Source organism: Lepus europaeus, chromosome 14 (genome assembly GCF_033115175.1).
Source record: "Lepus europaeus isolate LE1 chromosome 14, mLepTim1.pri, whole genome shotgun sequence".
Lineage (NCBI taxonomy): Eukaryota > Metazoa > Chordata > Mammalia > Lagomorpha > Leporidae > Lepus > Lepus europaeus.
In genome coordinates this window covers 49250214-49265192 of record NC_084840.1, presented here as the reverse complement: position 1 = coordinate 49265192, position 14979 = coordinate 49250214, and positions in this window count along the sequence as shown.

The following is a 14979-nucleotide window of genomic DNA, read 5'->3' as shown; positions in this document are numbered from 1 at the left end:
GGACCCTCTGTGGACAGTTGTGTGGACCCTCTGTGGACAGTTGCGTGGATCCTCTGTGGACAGTTGTGTGGACCCTCTGGACAGTTGTGTGGACCCTCTGTGGACAGTTCCGTGGATCCTCTGTGGACAGTTGTATGGACCCTCTGGACAGTTGTGTGGACCCTCTGTGGACAGTTGTGTGGACCCTCTGTGGACAGTTCCGTGGATCCTCTGTGGATAACTGGTGTGGACCCTCTGGACAGTTGTGTGGACCCTCTGTGGACAGTTGTGTGGACCCTCTGGACAGTTGTGTGGACCCTCTGTGGACAGTTGTGTGGACCCTCTGTGGACAGTTACGTGGATCCTCTGTGGATAACTGGTGTGGATCTTCTGTATACAGTTGCATGCTGCTGTCATCCCCTGGGACGCAGCCTCAGTGTCTGGCAGTGAGGGAGGTTCTCTGAGCATCAGGTGGCTGTAGGGAGCCAGGCACCCCTGCCTTTACCAGTGAGAGACAGCCATGAGCAAGTGAAGTCTTCAAGCTTCATTTGTTCTCCTCCAGTCTCCCCACAGTTCCTGGAAACCTGGATGACAACGAGTCAGTGACATGCCGATAGGGGGTGGGAGGTGTTATACCCCCCAAGCTGTGGCCTCCACCCACACGGCTCGCTCTGTTGATCACTATGTTTGCTCAGAGAGCGCCCTCTGCACCAGCTGCCACTCTTTGCTGGGACCCCTGTGAGGTGGGCATGGACTGTTGTGGACCCCAGGTTGCAGGTGCATTCCAGCCAAGGGCTTGCCCAGGTAAACCAGCTAGGGGGATAGAGTCTTAGGCCCAGTCCTGCTGGACACAGGAGGCCACATCCCCTGCAGTGCAGATCCTGGCTGTCCAGATTCATCAAGAGGGAGGGAGTTTGTTCCTGTTTTATTTAATGTCTTTGTGTAGAGTCTTTGCTCCTTTCCATAACCTTTCTAGGAAGGAACCCAAAACTCTTTGCAGATGACGACTGTGAGCATGGCAGCTCCCCACCCCCACCCCTGCCAAGACACTTGTGCGTAGAGAGCCAGAGCCTTGTGTAGTCACAGGACCAAAGAAGAGACCCCTCTACCCCGCAAGGTCCCAACTGGGGACCAGGGCACAGGCTCCCCAGCCTGGCTCGCGCCTCAGCAGCCTGCTATGCAGGAGAGTCCTGTCTGTGAAGAGATCCCTGTGTGGGCCCTGGCATCCGTCAGTGTGGCCGTGGTCCTCTTCCCAGACACCTGCTGCCTTCACTCTGACTCCATCATTCGATGTTTGTCTCCTTGCAGCTTCTTCTGTGTGTGTGTCATCTTTGAAAAAACTTCTAAACCTTTCTGTCCAAATATGTCATTCTTCTCCCAATAAGAAATAAAAGCGTCAGGTACCGAAGTGGCCCCCAGAGCTGTTGCCATCAGCTCTCAGCAGAAAGTGAGGATGGATGAGCTGTCCGCTGACGCTGGCCCTGCATGTATGTGTGTGTGTGCTCGAGCCCCTGCCTCGCTGTGCCTGGTCCATTTCTCCCCAGTCCAGTTGCCCTGGTGGCCTGGCAGCTTCTTTGGGTACAGCCTGGTGGTGCTGGTGTCAGTGGTTGCTCTGTGAGAACTGCTCGCGCTCCTCATCACCCATGGGAACGAAGCCCCTTGGCCCCTCCATGTGCAACCACGTCCGGGCGTGGGAGACCCCTCCTGTGAGGTGTTTGTGCCCTCTCCTTGTCACAGTTGCTCTACACACAGACACCGCTCTTACCTTCTTTTCCTTAGCCAAGCGTCTTGCAAGCCTGGCCCCTTGAGTGGATATTTGGAGAAGCAGGGAGGGGAGGACCTTGCCTTCTAGAGGACACCACTGGGGAGTGGATGGCTGGGGGAAGCGTGCATGGCCCGTGTTCGGATGTGAAGTCCATGGCTCCCTGGGGTGTCAGGGGCATGATGTGGCCAGGGAAGTGCAGTGATTGGGGTTAGGGGCAAGGCTGAGCCCACCAGAGACCCACCTCCCCATCTCGCCCTGCACTGGGGGTACCACCTGGGCAGTGCACCCCACCCACCTGGGTGTGTCTCTGGAGTCCTCCGTCTTCTCTCCTGCTCTGTTTTGAGATGCCTTTCTCCGAGCCTAATGGTGATAAAAGTACCAGTTCACATGCACAGAGTCGTTGTGTTCCAGGCACGGCTTTGTCTCCGTGCTGGGTTCTTTCACCGAGTCCTCAGGACAACCCTGGGAGGTGGGAACCCCAGCGCCCCTTCTGTGACCAGCCAGGTAATGCTTGCAGAACCACGGACTGCTCCAGAGGGTGGTGGAGTGGGTCCCCAGCCCCTCCCCTCCAGGCCTGCTCGCCCTCGGCCACTGTGGCTCAGGCGTGGTGCCGAGAGCCAGCTCGTGTTAGTGGACAGAGCGCGGCCTTCGCCCTTACGGTGTTAGGATTTCAGCATGCGGAGGGCACAGAGCGGGAAAGACAATCAAAAGAAAGGTTTCGGCCAGGGGCGGAGCCCCCAAGCGGTGGCGGTACCCGTGGGCACCACTGCTGGCTCCAGCCACACAGGTACCGTCTGAGAGGCCTCTTTCCTGTGGGCGCCCGACACAGCTGGCTCCGTGTGTCCCCAGGAACACAGCATCTAAGCCGCTGCAGCCAGCCACATCAGCGCCAGCTTGACCCCAGCCCCGAGGGCCGGTGATGCGCATGTGTATCTGAGGAGCAGGCCCCTGCCCCAGCTTCAGCTAGGAAGGAGGCCAAAGCCGAGCCACAGGCACATTTCCCATCTCACAGATACTGACAGGCAGTCAGACATTTTCTGCACCGTCCATTTTCCCGATGGCTTCTGCTTGATTCTGCTTTCCTCCAAAGAACTGTGGACCCTTCCCCTTCCTCCTGGCTGAAGGTGGGCGTGAGCGACCCCTCGTGCCCGCCTGGGTACTTCGAGAGAGAGCACAGCTTCCACTGGGCATTAGCTTTGGATCGGTTCTTTCCACAGACTTTGCTGTCTGTTGGAGAAGTCGCCCGGCTCCCCCTAGCAGAGCGAGCAGGCTGCAGAGGGAACACGCGGGAGGCAGGGAGGGGGTCTCTGTCCTCTCAGGAGGGTAGAACAGTGGACTCGGAAGGGCTGCACACACTTCAGGGGTAAACGGGAGATCTGGGGGCTGCACTGTCGTGGGACTTTTGCTTGAGGCACTTTTTGGTCACTTTGATCCACCTCAACATAACACAGTTATATAACACATCCGTAGAAGTGCACGTGTGTGCATGTGTGGGAAATCGTATGAAGGACAGCTGCAAGGCTCTGCAGGATCCTCGGCAGCCCGGTTGGCACGGACCTGTGGGGGTCGGTCCAGGAGGGCAAGGGCGGTGTGTCGGCATCACAGCCACGCGAAGACAGGGCAGGTGACGAACCTGCAGGGCTCGGCTTGCGGAAGCACTGCCCTAGGAGGGGTCAGGCCCGGCACCCCGGCTTGTCCTGATCCCTTCCTGGATGCGGCTCCAGAGGCCGAGCGGGAAGGGATGGGTGCGCGTGGCTGGGAGGCAGCCTTCAGCTCGGTGGGGAGAGTGGCTTGCAAGCCCACAGCCACGCAGCCTGGCATTGGGGCAGCTCAGAGGGTAGATGACGTTGCCTTTACTAAATGCCTTCCAACAGAGGCCGTGCCGGGAGCTCCGGGCCTAGGGCCTGTGGGCTTGGACACAACACTCCTGCTACCAGTGCTGCTCTTAACAGAGGAGGGGCTGGAAACAGCCAGGAAGCTCAGAGCCGGTCCCTGGGCTCCTGGGCAGAGCCTCATGGGAAGGAAGAAACATGAGCACATGTGCGTCTCCCTGGGGTGGCCTGGGGGAGAGCCTGCAGACCCATCCCCGCCCGCTGACACAGACTTCACACCGAGGCGTGCTTGCAATAACTTTCTACCAGTTTTGTAAACCATGAGCTAAATTCTGGGTTCTAAAATGTGAAGTGTGACCAAAAAAAAAAAATTAAGATTTAATTCCGGTATGTTGTCATGTGATTTTTATTTCTTCCACCAAGTTTGTTTACAGTCAGCAACTTTGAAATACAGTCAAACATGGTACCTTTGCTGCTGTCTGCTGGTTTTTCTTTGGGGTGGGGGTGAGGGCCCAGAGGGGAGGGAGAGATGCTGCCAAGAGCTGTGGAAGCCGCTGTCGCCAAAAGGGATGGGGGCCAGAGTCAACTGAGCCTGGGAAGCCCACCCAGACATGCAGGGGTCCTGCCCAGGACCCAGCCTTCCTCCACCCTGCCTCCCCGCCAGGGGGAGCTAGGGAAGCGGCTTGTCCATTTGTCCGTGCACCTGTGCCAGCAGAGAGGGACCTGTGCAGCCCACAGCCCCTTACAAGCCTCTGCCATCCTCCTCTCGCTCCTCAGAAGGTGCTGGAAGCTGAGAGGAGCCCCTCCTTTGGAAGAGAGGGGCTGGTATGGTGGTGCATCAGGTTAATCTGCCACCTGTGACGCCGGCATCCCTTACCAGAAACCCCAGTTCCAGTCCTGGCTGCTCTGCTGATGCGCCTGGGAAGGTAGCAGGTGCTTGGGCCCCTGCCACCCACGTTGGAGACCCGGATGCTTCGGCCTGGCCCAGCCCCAACCATTGCAGCCATTTAGGGAGTGAAGCAGCAGAGGGAAGAACTCTCTCTCTCTCTCTCTCTCGCCCTCTCTCTCACTCTGCCTTTCAAATAAATAAAAAAATCTTGGGGCCAGAGCTGTGGCTTAGCGGGGAAAGCCGCTACCTGCAGTGCCAGCATCCCATATGAACTGTTCCACTTCCGACCCAGCTCTCTGCTGTGGCCTAGGAAAGTGGTGGAGGATGGCCTAAGTCCTTGGGCCCCTGCACCCATGTGAGAGACCTGGAGGAGACTCCTGGCTCCGGGCTTAGGATCAGTGCAGCTCCGGCCATTGTGGGAGTGAACCGGCGGATGGAAGACCTCTCTCTTTCTCTCTCTCTCTCTCTCTCTCTCTCCCCCTCCCCCTCCCCCTCCCCCTCCCCCTCCCTCTCCCTCTCTCTCTCTCTCTCTCTCGCTCCCCTTCTCTCTCTGTATAACTCTAACTTTTAAGTAAAATAAATAAATCTTTAAAAAAATAAATCTTAAGAAAAAATTAAACTGAAGAGATCCACAGGTGGGCCCTGTGATCGGAGGGAGAAGTGAAGCTGCCACTGTGACCACACCCCCACCCACCCCCAGGGACCAGGAACTCCATTCGGGTCTCCCACTTGAGTGACAAGGACCCAAGTACATGAGTCACTATATGCCACATCCCAGGTGCCTTACAGGAAGCTGGATCAGAAGCAAAGGCTGGTCTCTATCCCAGACACAGATATGGGATGTGGGCATCCTGAGAGACAGCTTAGCCCACCGTTCCACAATGCCCACCCCTGAATAGTTTTATTGAACTCTTCTGGAATCATGGAGCACTGTGGTATGGAAGATGTAAGACAATCTTGGCCTTTGACAACTGTCGAGTTGTGGGAGAGACACAGACACAAATGTCTTGTGTGGTCAGAGTAATACTGTTATGTAAAAAATGGCCAAGGAGTCAGGGCCACATTTTGTTTTTTGAACCACAGTGGGGCCACGGGCCACAGCTGTCACTGGGCAGAACATGGATGCCATTCCACAGAGTCAGCAAACTTTGGAGCACACCCATGGGACACTGGCTCACTTGGGATTTGCCGTGGGTGGGTCTTGGGCCAACAGGTGTGAGCTTGATGATGCTGCCCCAGTCTAACCACCCCGATGCTACAGGACAAGAGGATGCAAAAGTCTGCACCTGTTAATTTCTGCTTAACTTTGTGTGGCCAGTCTGCAAGGAGGAGGCCCTGGGCTGAAGAAGCCAGAGTTAACTGGGCCAGGATTCTGAGCCTAGCTTTTCCCAGTGAGAAGGCCATGGCCGACTTGCTCTCTCTGCCCCCTCACGTCCTTCTCCCCTGTCCCAGGAATTAGAGAAAGATGGAGGGAGATGGCCCTTAGCCCTAGCGGTGCTCTCACAGCCCCGGCCACACTTGCGGCTTTTTCTTCACAACCGCCATCCAGAGAGCAGGAGGGAGCAGTCCAGCCCCCAAATCAAATGCCCGGCCTGCAAGAGTATTCATGGAAACAGGTGAATGGTTGCCCTGGCACAGACAGAAGAGCCACGACCAGAAGGAAGGTGCCGGCAATTTTGAGCTCAACAGGGTTGCCACAACAGCAACCAAAGTACTTAACAACTCCATCAGCTCACAAAGCAAATGTTGGCCCCTCCCCTTTGCCCAAATCCTCCTGCAGCTTTGAGATGTGGGCCGTTCCCCAGTGTGACCAGCAGAGGGCAGAAGAGTGACACATTGTGAGCTTCCAGGAGCTGTGAGGGTCCCAGGTGCAGTAAGACAGGGTCTCCGGTGATCAGAGCAAGGAGGGTGGGCAATAAGCCAGTCGTCGGGACCGCAGCAAAACATGATGGCGGCAGGACTGGGAGGGGTCCTTGCTGAACCATCCAGCCAGCGTTTTCTGGGGCTTGTGAGGTGCTAGGTGCTTCTAGGGCTGGTTAACAAGACGGCAGTAGTGCCCTCCAGTAAGCACCATAAACACCCAAAGCATTGGGTGGTCTTCTGCAGTACATCGGCTGTCACGGGACAGAGCCTGGAGAGTGGATCTGGGGAGCCCTGCAGAGTGAGGGGCAGTGGGAGGGTAGGCCAGGTCCTGAGCTGTCCGATTGGACCACCGCTCTAAGGGGAGGGACACAGCCAGGCAACCCCAGGAAACCACAGGGCCTGGCTTCAGCCTTGCTGTGCTGGGACCACTGGGGGGGATACCTGGGCTGCGCTCCCAGGCCAAGGTGGAGGACAGCCCCGGGTCTCACCCATCTCACAGGTGAGAGTGGTCGTGCTCAAACAGGCCCACAGCTTGCTAAAGAAACAACAGTTGGCGTTAAAACCCACAGGTGTCCTGACCCAGGCCCAGCTTTCCCTAGCATCACCGCTGTGCCCGGGCCCCCCACCCCGCCCTGGCCTAGACCATACAGTCCTTTCTCTCCTTACCTCAGATGGTTGTTCCTGCCACTGCAGAAACATCTGGGGCGCCCCAGTCCTCGGTTAACTGCAGGGAACGGCTCAGCCTCCTCCCTGCGGCCGCCAGCAGGCAGCGGGGACAGTGCGAGGCCTGCCCTGAACAAGCTGCTCCTCCACAGGGGCCCTCTGTGACTTCCAACATGCGAAACCAAGAGGAGCTAAGGCAGAAATCTCCAGGAGAGACCTGGGCTCCAAAAATGATGCATGCAAGCCACTTGCAGCACAGGGCATCTTAGCAAGAAGACAGCTTCTAAGTAACTTTTAACTTGGGGAGCAATCCTTTGGGAATGAAAATGTTAGAGGCCCTGAAGATCAGCCCTGGGTGAGAACGTCTTCCATGCCTCTTTTTCTTCCAAGCCGCCTGTCCCATCCCCAGGGGGCAGCAGGACCCGGGGAGTAGAATGGCTGGCAAGCCATAGGCTGGGGGCAGCCAGGGACCTTAACGCCTAAGGGTGTGTTCTCCACCTGGGTCCGAGGAGTGTGCCCCTGTGTGTCCTGTGTGTGGGCAGCCACTCTAGGATTCACTGCCAGCTCACCGTCCAGTGGGTGCATTTACATCGGCTGACTTTTTTTTTGAAAGAATGTATTTATTTGAAAGGCTGAGTTATAGAGAAAGAAAGAGACAAAGAGAGGGCAGTGGGGAGAGAGACTTCCATCTGCTGGCTCATTCCCCAAATGTCCACAACAGCCAGGTCTAGGCCAGACCGAAGCCAGGAGCTGGGAGCTTCGCCCGGGCCTCATTTTTTTTTTGTCCCCAGGGGAAGCTGAGTTCAGGGCAGGGCAGAGGGAATGTGAAGGCTTTGGCTGCGGGAGAACAGAGACGGGCCTGGTGACTGACTACTCCCCACTGCTCTGTCTGGAGCGCTGAGGCTCTGTCGCCACCTTGTGGGCACTCGGGCTGCGCTTTCTCCCTCCCAGCCCTGCTTCTCTCTCACCGGGTCACCGCCTGGCCGGGAAGGGGCTGCGTGCTCTGCCCAGCGGGTCGGATTGTCTTGATGCCTGGGCCAAGCGTGTTCAGCTTTGTGCTGGGTGCCTGCCGTGGGAAAACTGGGGTCTCTGACTGGCGCAGGTGTCTCCCAGCTAGAAAGGTGGGGCGACCCGCGGGGCTCCCGCACACCCCCAGAAGCTGCGAGTGAAGCCTCGGCTGCCCCTGGAACAGAGACCTTTTTCTCAGCGGATTCACTTGGGAATACCTGCACCTGCTCCCTCCCTGGGGGGAGGAGCTCCTGCACAGGTGCCTCTGGGACTCACCCCTGCAGGTCCACTCCCTCCAGCAGGAAATCTATGCCTCCTAAAGCCCAGAGGCCATGTGCGCCTCTTCCTCTCCACAACAAGGCTCTGCCTGGAGCCCCTGGGAGTCCCAGGGAAGGCCCCTGTCCTAGTGGGGGTCTCCCATGCTGGGTCTCTCCTCCAGCCCCGGTCAGCACTCGGCCCATTGGCTGTTGCTGCACTACCCCTCCCAGGCCCAGCCTCACTTTAGCAACGGCCCTGAAGACTCGGAAGGCATGGTGGGCCATGTCAAAACCTCCCCCAGGATGCCCGCCTCCTACTTCCTGGAACCAGACACTCTGTGTATTACCCAGCAGACAGAAACTAAGGTAGCGGAGGGAGTTAGGGCTGTTCATCAGCTGGCGTATATGGGAGGATGAATCCGTGTGATTTGGGCAGGTGCCAGGGCAATATGAGGGTCCTTATGCAAAAGAGCCTTCCCTGGCTGAGTTCATGGAGGGTTTTGAGGATGGATGGGGCTATGAGCTGAGGACTAGGGACAGCCCACGGATGCTGAGAAAGCCACAGAGATGGAAGGAGCAGAGCCCGTGTCACACTTGACCTCTGGGATTATAAGAAACCACACCCGTATTATTGAAGCCAGCAGGTTCCAGGTGCTTTGTATAGCAGCAACAGGACACTAATATAAAGGGGTCTCCAAACCCCAGAGGGATGTGGAGGCCACTGGGACATTTGGGAGGGGCTCAGTAAAGGCAGCACTGGCAGGTGCACAGAACATTGCTCTTTTTTAAAAAAAGAATATTTTATTTATTTGAAAGAGTTACAGAGAGAGGTCGAGCCAGAAAGAAAGAGGTCTTCCATTTCGCTGGTTCATTTCCCAGATGGCCGCAATGGCCAGAGCTGAGCCAATCCGAAGCCAGGAGCCAGGAGCTTCTTCTAGGTCTCCCAAGTGGGTGCTGGGGCCCAAGGACTTGGGCCATCTTCTACTGCTTTCCCAGGCCATAGCAGAGAGCTGGATCAAAAGAGGAGTAGCCGGGACTCAAACCGGCACCCATATGGGATGCTGGCATTGCAGGCCAGGGCGTTAACCCACTGCACCACAGCGCCAGCCCTAGCACATTACTCTTGCAGGGCTGGTTCTGCAACCAGGGCAAAAGCAGGCTCTAGCACAGCGTAAGAACGGGGCCCTGCTTCATTCTTTTCGAAACGCACAGGCAGACGTCAGCTTGGAGCCCTTGAGTCTCCCTGTGGTTGTGAGCAGCAGCAGGTGAGGTGCCACTGTAGAAGGACTGCGCAAATGGGCAACCCAGCATGACCCCCATGCTGACTCAGGTGTCACCTCAGCACACAGGTCACACAGTCAGGTCGTGATCCATCGGCGGCAAGTCCATCCTGGAAAGGCATCTTGGAAGCCTGAGGAAGACAAACTGCCGGCCAGGTGAAGCCGAGCAGGGAGGGCTGGCCCCTCGGGCCCTTTGCTGCTACTCACAGCCACCCTGGCTTCTCTCCCGAGAGCTGACCCTGCACTGAAGGGAGGGGGAGGCAGGGCCATCAGAGGGGCAGGCCTGGTGTCCAAGGAGGCTCTCACGGGCAGAGAGGAGTTTTGGCCACGGCGGCAGGACTGTGGAATTGCAACTGACACCTGCTGTGGCCCTGAGCCATCCTGGGGCCCTGCTGAGTGCTGAGTTCTAGATAACCTACGTTGGAAGGTGACTGGGAGGCTCTCGTAAAAGCCGGCAGCCAGCCGAGAACTTTCTGGGTGCCAGGCCCGGCTAAGCGCTTCCCCTGTGAGGCGCTGCCTTCATCCCCCAGGCTGCCGTGAGCAGTGACCAAGGTCTTGGCGACGGACAGCAGCAGAGGCTCTGGCTCTGGCTCTCACACCACCTCTGCCCACTCTGGTGCTCTGAAGCCAGGTGTCAGGAGGGCTGTGCGCTCTCCGGGGAGAACCTGGGAGAATCTCCGGCATCTCTTGGTGTGCCCTGGCCTTGGGCAGCATCACCCCAATTTCTGCCTCCATCTTCACACTGTCTTTTTTTTTTAACCCTCTCTCTATATATTAACAACCACAAATAACAGAAAATGTGACATTTTTCTGTTGGGGTCTGGCTTACTTCACTTAGCATTAATGGTCTCCAGTTGCATCTATTTTGTTGCAAAAGTCAGGAGTTCATTCTTTTTTATGGCTGAGTAACATTCCATCATCTGTATATATATATATATATATATATATATATATATATATATATATACACACACATATATATATATTCCATCACACACACACGCATTTTCTGTATCCAGTCATCAGTTGATGGACTTCACACTGTCATTTCTTTGGTGTGCATCAAATCTGCCTCTGCCTTTTAAGCTTTTTTTTAAAAAAAAAGATTATTTTATTTGAGAGGTAGAGTTATAGACAGTGAGAGGGAAAGACAGAGAGAAAGGTCTTCCTTCTGTTGGTTCACCCCCCAAATGGCTGCAACGACCAGAGCTGTGCCGATCCGAAGCCAGGAGCCAGGTGCCTCCTCCCGGTCTCCCACATGGGTGCAGGGGCCCAAGGACTTGGGCCATCTTCTACTGCTTTCCCAGGCCACAGCAGAGAGCTGGATTGGAAGTGGAGCAGCTGGGACTAGAACCGGCGCCCATATGGGATACCGGTGCCACAGGCAGAGGATTAACATACTGTGCTATGGCGCCGGCCCCTGCCTCTGCCTTTTAAATGAGGACACCATGGCTGGATTTAAGGTTCACTTGCCTAAGCCAGGATTCTCCCTCCACAGTCTTCTTAACGCAACCACAATGAAGATCCTTTCCTTAAAAGCAAACGGTTCCAGGCTCCGGGACTTGGGACCTAATGTCCCTGAGTGGGCTCTTCAGTCACCAGAGTCCCTCCTCAGGTCTCCAAATGTCCACGTCCACACCACATGCAAAGCATATTCTCCTCACCCTGAAGTCTCCACCCCTACAGCATCTACTCCAGTCCAAAATCTCATCAACTCGAAAGTCCCAAATCACATCATCTCACTTAGGCAGAGAGGAGGCTGGATAAGACCCTTCCTGGAGGGGCCAGTGTGGCGGTGCAGTGGGTTGGGTTAAGCCCGGAATATCGGAATGCCAGTTCAAGTCCCGGCTGCTCCACTTCTGATCCAGCTCCCTGCTAATGCACCTGGGAAGGCAGTGGAAGATGGTCCAAGTGCTTGGGCCCCTGCCACCCATGTAGGAGACATGGATAGAGCTCCTGGCTCCTGGCTCTAGTCCTGCCCAGCCCTGGCTTTTGTGCCCATTTGGGGAATGAACCAGCAGATGGAAGATCTCTCTCTCCTTCTCCCCTTGTGTCATCCATCTTTCAAATATATATATATATATATATATATATATATATATATATATATATAAAGTTCCTTCTTGGAGAAAAATTCCTGTCCCTGTCTGGACCAGTGAAACTAGAAAGTAACTTGTGTCCAGAATACCACAGCAGGACACACCTGGTGCACCAGACACAGACATTCCCGTCCGAAAGAGGAAGGAGTGATGAGCAAGGAGTGGCTTAGAAACCCCAGAGTGAGACAGCCATGGGTTTCAAGTTCTGAGGGGAATCCTCAGGGGCCTAATCCTACACCCTCTGGGCTCACAGCCTGGCACCAGGGCCGGGAGTGGGGAGCTTGCTGGGGTCAGTATGCAGGCTAAGACAAGGGCCATGGGAACACCAGGTGACCCAGTCTCAACTGTGGCAGGGTGTGTTTTTCACCAAGACTCTAATACAACATCTTGAGCACGATTCTTCCTCTTCTTCTTCTTCCTCTTCTCCTTCTCCTTAAGATTTATTTATTTGAAAGTCAGAGATACAGAGAGAGAGGGAGAGACAGAGATCTTCCATCCTCTGGTTCACTCCCCAAATAGCCACAATGGCCAGGGCTGGGCCAGGCCAGAGCCAGGAGCCAGGAGCCCCAGCCCGTGCCCCAGCCCTGGTGGTGGTCCAGGATGGGTTCCTCCACTCAGGCCTCACTTCCCCTGCCCATGTGGTCCTACCATCAATGAATATGCCGGGTGTTGGCACAAGGCCCAGGGGTCCCCCGGCTGCAGGCCCTCCCCGTGTCCCATGAACCTGCAGGGAAAGCTGGGAGGCTCGCGGTAGCTCGGCCCTGGGCCGGCCTGGACTGGGAAGTGGCTACCATCCTTCACCTCCAGTCTCACCAAGAATCCTCCAACACCAGTGGGAAGTCTTCATTTCACAGCCTGGGGTTCTTGGTTCAGCTTAAGTGGCAGGCTCTGGGGGTGGAAGCCCCGTCTCTCGGCTCCCATGACCCCTCGCTTCCTCATGCAGGCCAGGAGTCCCTTCTCCCCCAGCTCTCACAAGGTAGCACCAGGAGTCGCTACCACGACCCTGGCCACGCCCAAAGGCTGGCCTGCCTTCCCCTGGCCTCCTGCCTCTGCCCCTGGACAGCGGACAGTCAAAGCACTGGGCGCCACTGAGCGTGTGCAGACTGAGCACATGGTGGGGTCCATCGGGGCCTCAGTTTCCCTGGTGGTGGAAGGGGGGTAGCATTTAAAACCCCTTCCCTTGAGCCTCTCTCCTGCCTCCTGAGCTTCAGTCCTGCGTGGTGGCTCCGCCCGAGCCCGGCTCCCAGAGGCCTCACCCAGACCCACAGGCCCAGGGTGAGCAGAGTGCGGAGGCAGTGGCCAGTGGGCACCCTGCTCGTCCCGAGCTGTAGTCCTGCCCAGGAGGGTTCTAAGGACAGTGTGGTGGACGAGGCTGTGCCCCTGGTGGTCGTGGAACGCCGCCATTGCAGTCCTTCTTCTCCAATAAAGAGAGCAGAAAAGTGTCAGCAAAGCCCCAGGCCCTTTGCCTGCCACGCGCCCCAGGTCCAGCCAATGCAGGGAGCAGGCACTGTGCACTGACAGGGCAAGGATCTTCCCTGCAGCCCCTCCCAGCTCGGCCTCAGCCACCTCCCCCCAGGGCACCTGCCTGCTGCTATTTCTCAATGCAAACGGGAAGCAGTGACTCAGGGTGATCTGTGCCCACGCTGTGCTCAGACTCTGGGCCAGAGTCCAGGCTCAGGACAGCTCAAACCCCGGGAGGCCTTCTGGCCCTACCCCAGCGACGCTCTCCGTCTCCCCCTTTGCCGTTGGATGCCACTGCAGAGGGGAGAGAACTGACTCACATCCGTCAGAGGCCTCCACCAGCACAGACAGAGCGCCAACAGGATCTACTGCAAGAACACCTTGAAAAGGTCGAAAACAAAATTGAGAGCTAAGTTTATTTCGGCACAGACACATTTTGCAATCCACGCGTACAAAGGGTCTTCACAAGCTTCATGAACAATGCCTGTGAAGAAAACAAACTATGGATGGATTTCAAAATGTCTGCACCAAAATAAACATCTGCCACCTGCATCTTCCATGGCTTTGTGAAGTGCCCCTGCACACGTGAGACACACACAGAGGAGGGGCATTTACGAGGGAGCTGGTTGGCCGCAGGCCGGGGCCCTGGGATGAACCTCGGTAGCACGGCTCAGGCCAGAGCTCAAAGCTTCAGAACCAGGAGCAGAGGGTGCAACTTCCAGTCCAACACCAGGGAAACTCGGGGGCAGGGGTGGGGCAGTCGCTGGCGTTAAGTCCTGCAGTCCAAAGGCAAGAGACCCTGGGAAGAGGTTGTCCCTGCTCCACGTGCCTCCGCTCCATCTGGCCCAGCCAATTAGGGGGCGTCCACCCACACTGCAGCTAGCTCCTCCCCTCTCAGGGCACAGCATCAATGCCCACTGCCCCACGGACACACCCGGAACATGCTCCACTGGCCCTGCAGGCATCCCTCAGGGTTCAGAAACTTCCACGGGGAAACTTCTGAGTGACACCCAGCATTTCCTCTATTATGAGTGTAGCCAACACACTGGGAACTTTAATTTAAAACATCGCAGATATTTTCACCACATTATTGAAGAGCTTTCAAAATACCGTTTATGCTCATCACTATCTGGGAATCAGGGCAGCGATCAGATAAGGAGGCCTTGTTATTTAATGCATTAAGCAGCACATTATGAAAATATTGTGATAACTGCGTCAGTATAATCAGCCTTCTTTGTTCTATGTGCTTCATTCACGGGAAAACCTTTGCCAAGGAGGTCCAGAGACGTCCATGGCCCGGACAGGGTGAAGGGCTGAGTCCACACAGCTGCTTCTCCTAGACGCGGGAATCCTGTGGGCGTGCCACTGCCCCTGCCCATCAGGCTGCTGCCAGAGCTCTTCCAGGGGTGGCAGCGTGCTGGGCATGGCGGTGCCCCTTCCCTGGCCTCCCGTCCAGCAGCAGGAAGGACCCTGCCTCCTGGCTTCCCACGCACAGCAGGGCGCAGACGGGGCCTGAGAAGTCAGCAGAGGGCCGTGGTGGGGGGGTGAGGGTGCTGCTGAGAAATGTGTGCCCTCCCCCAGAGAAGACGGGAAGTAGCACAGAGGAAGCCAAGTGGGAAGGGGGTGGTCAGACAGGAAGCAGTTTGTTCCAGGATCCACCCGGATCTTATTACACTGCATTTCTTTTTAAAGATTTATTTATCTATATGAAAGGAAGGGGGGGAGAGAGAGAGAGAGAGAGAGAGAGAGAGAGAGAGAGAGAGAGAGAGAGAGAGAGAGATCTTCCATCCTAAATGGCAAAGTGGCAGGGACTGGGCCATGCTGAAGCCAGGAGCCAGGAACTCCATCCAGGGTTCCCATGTGAGTGGCAGGGGCCTAAGCAC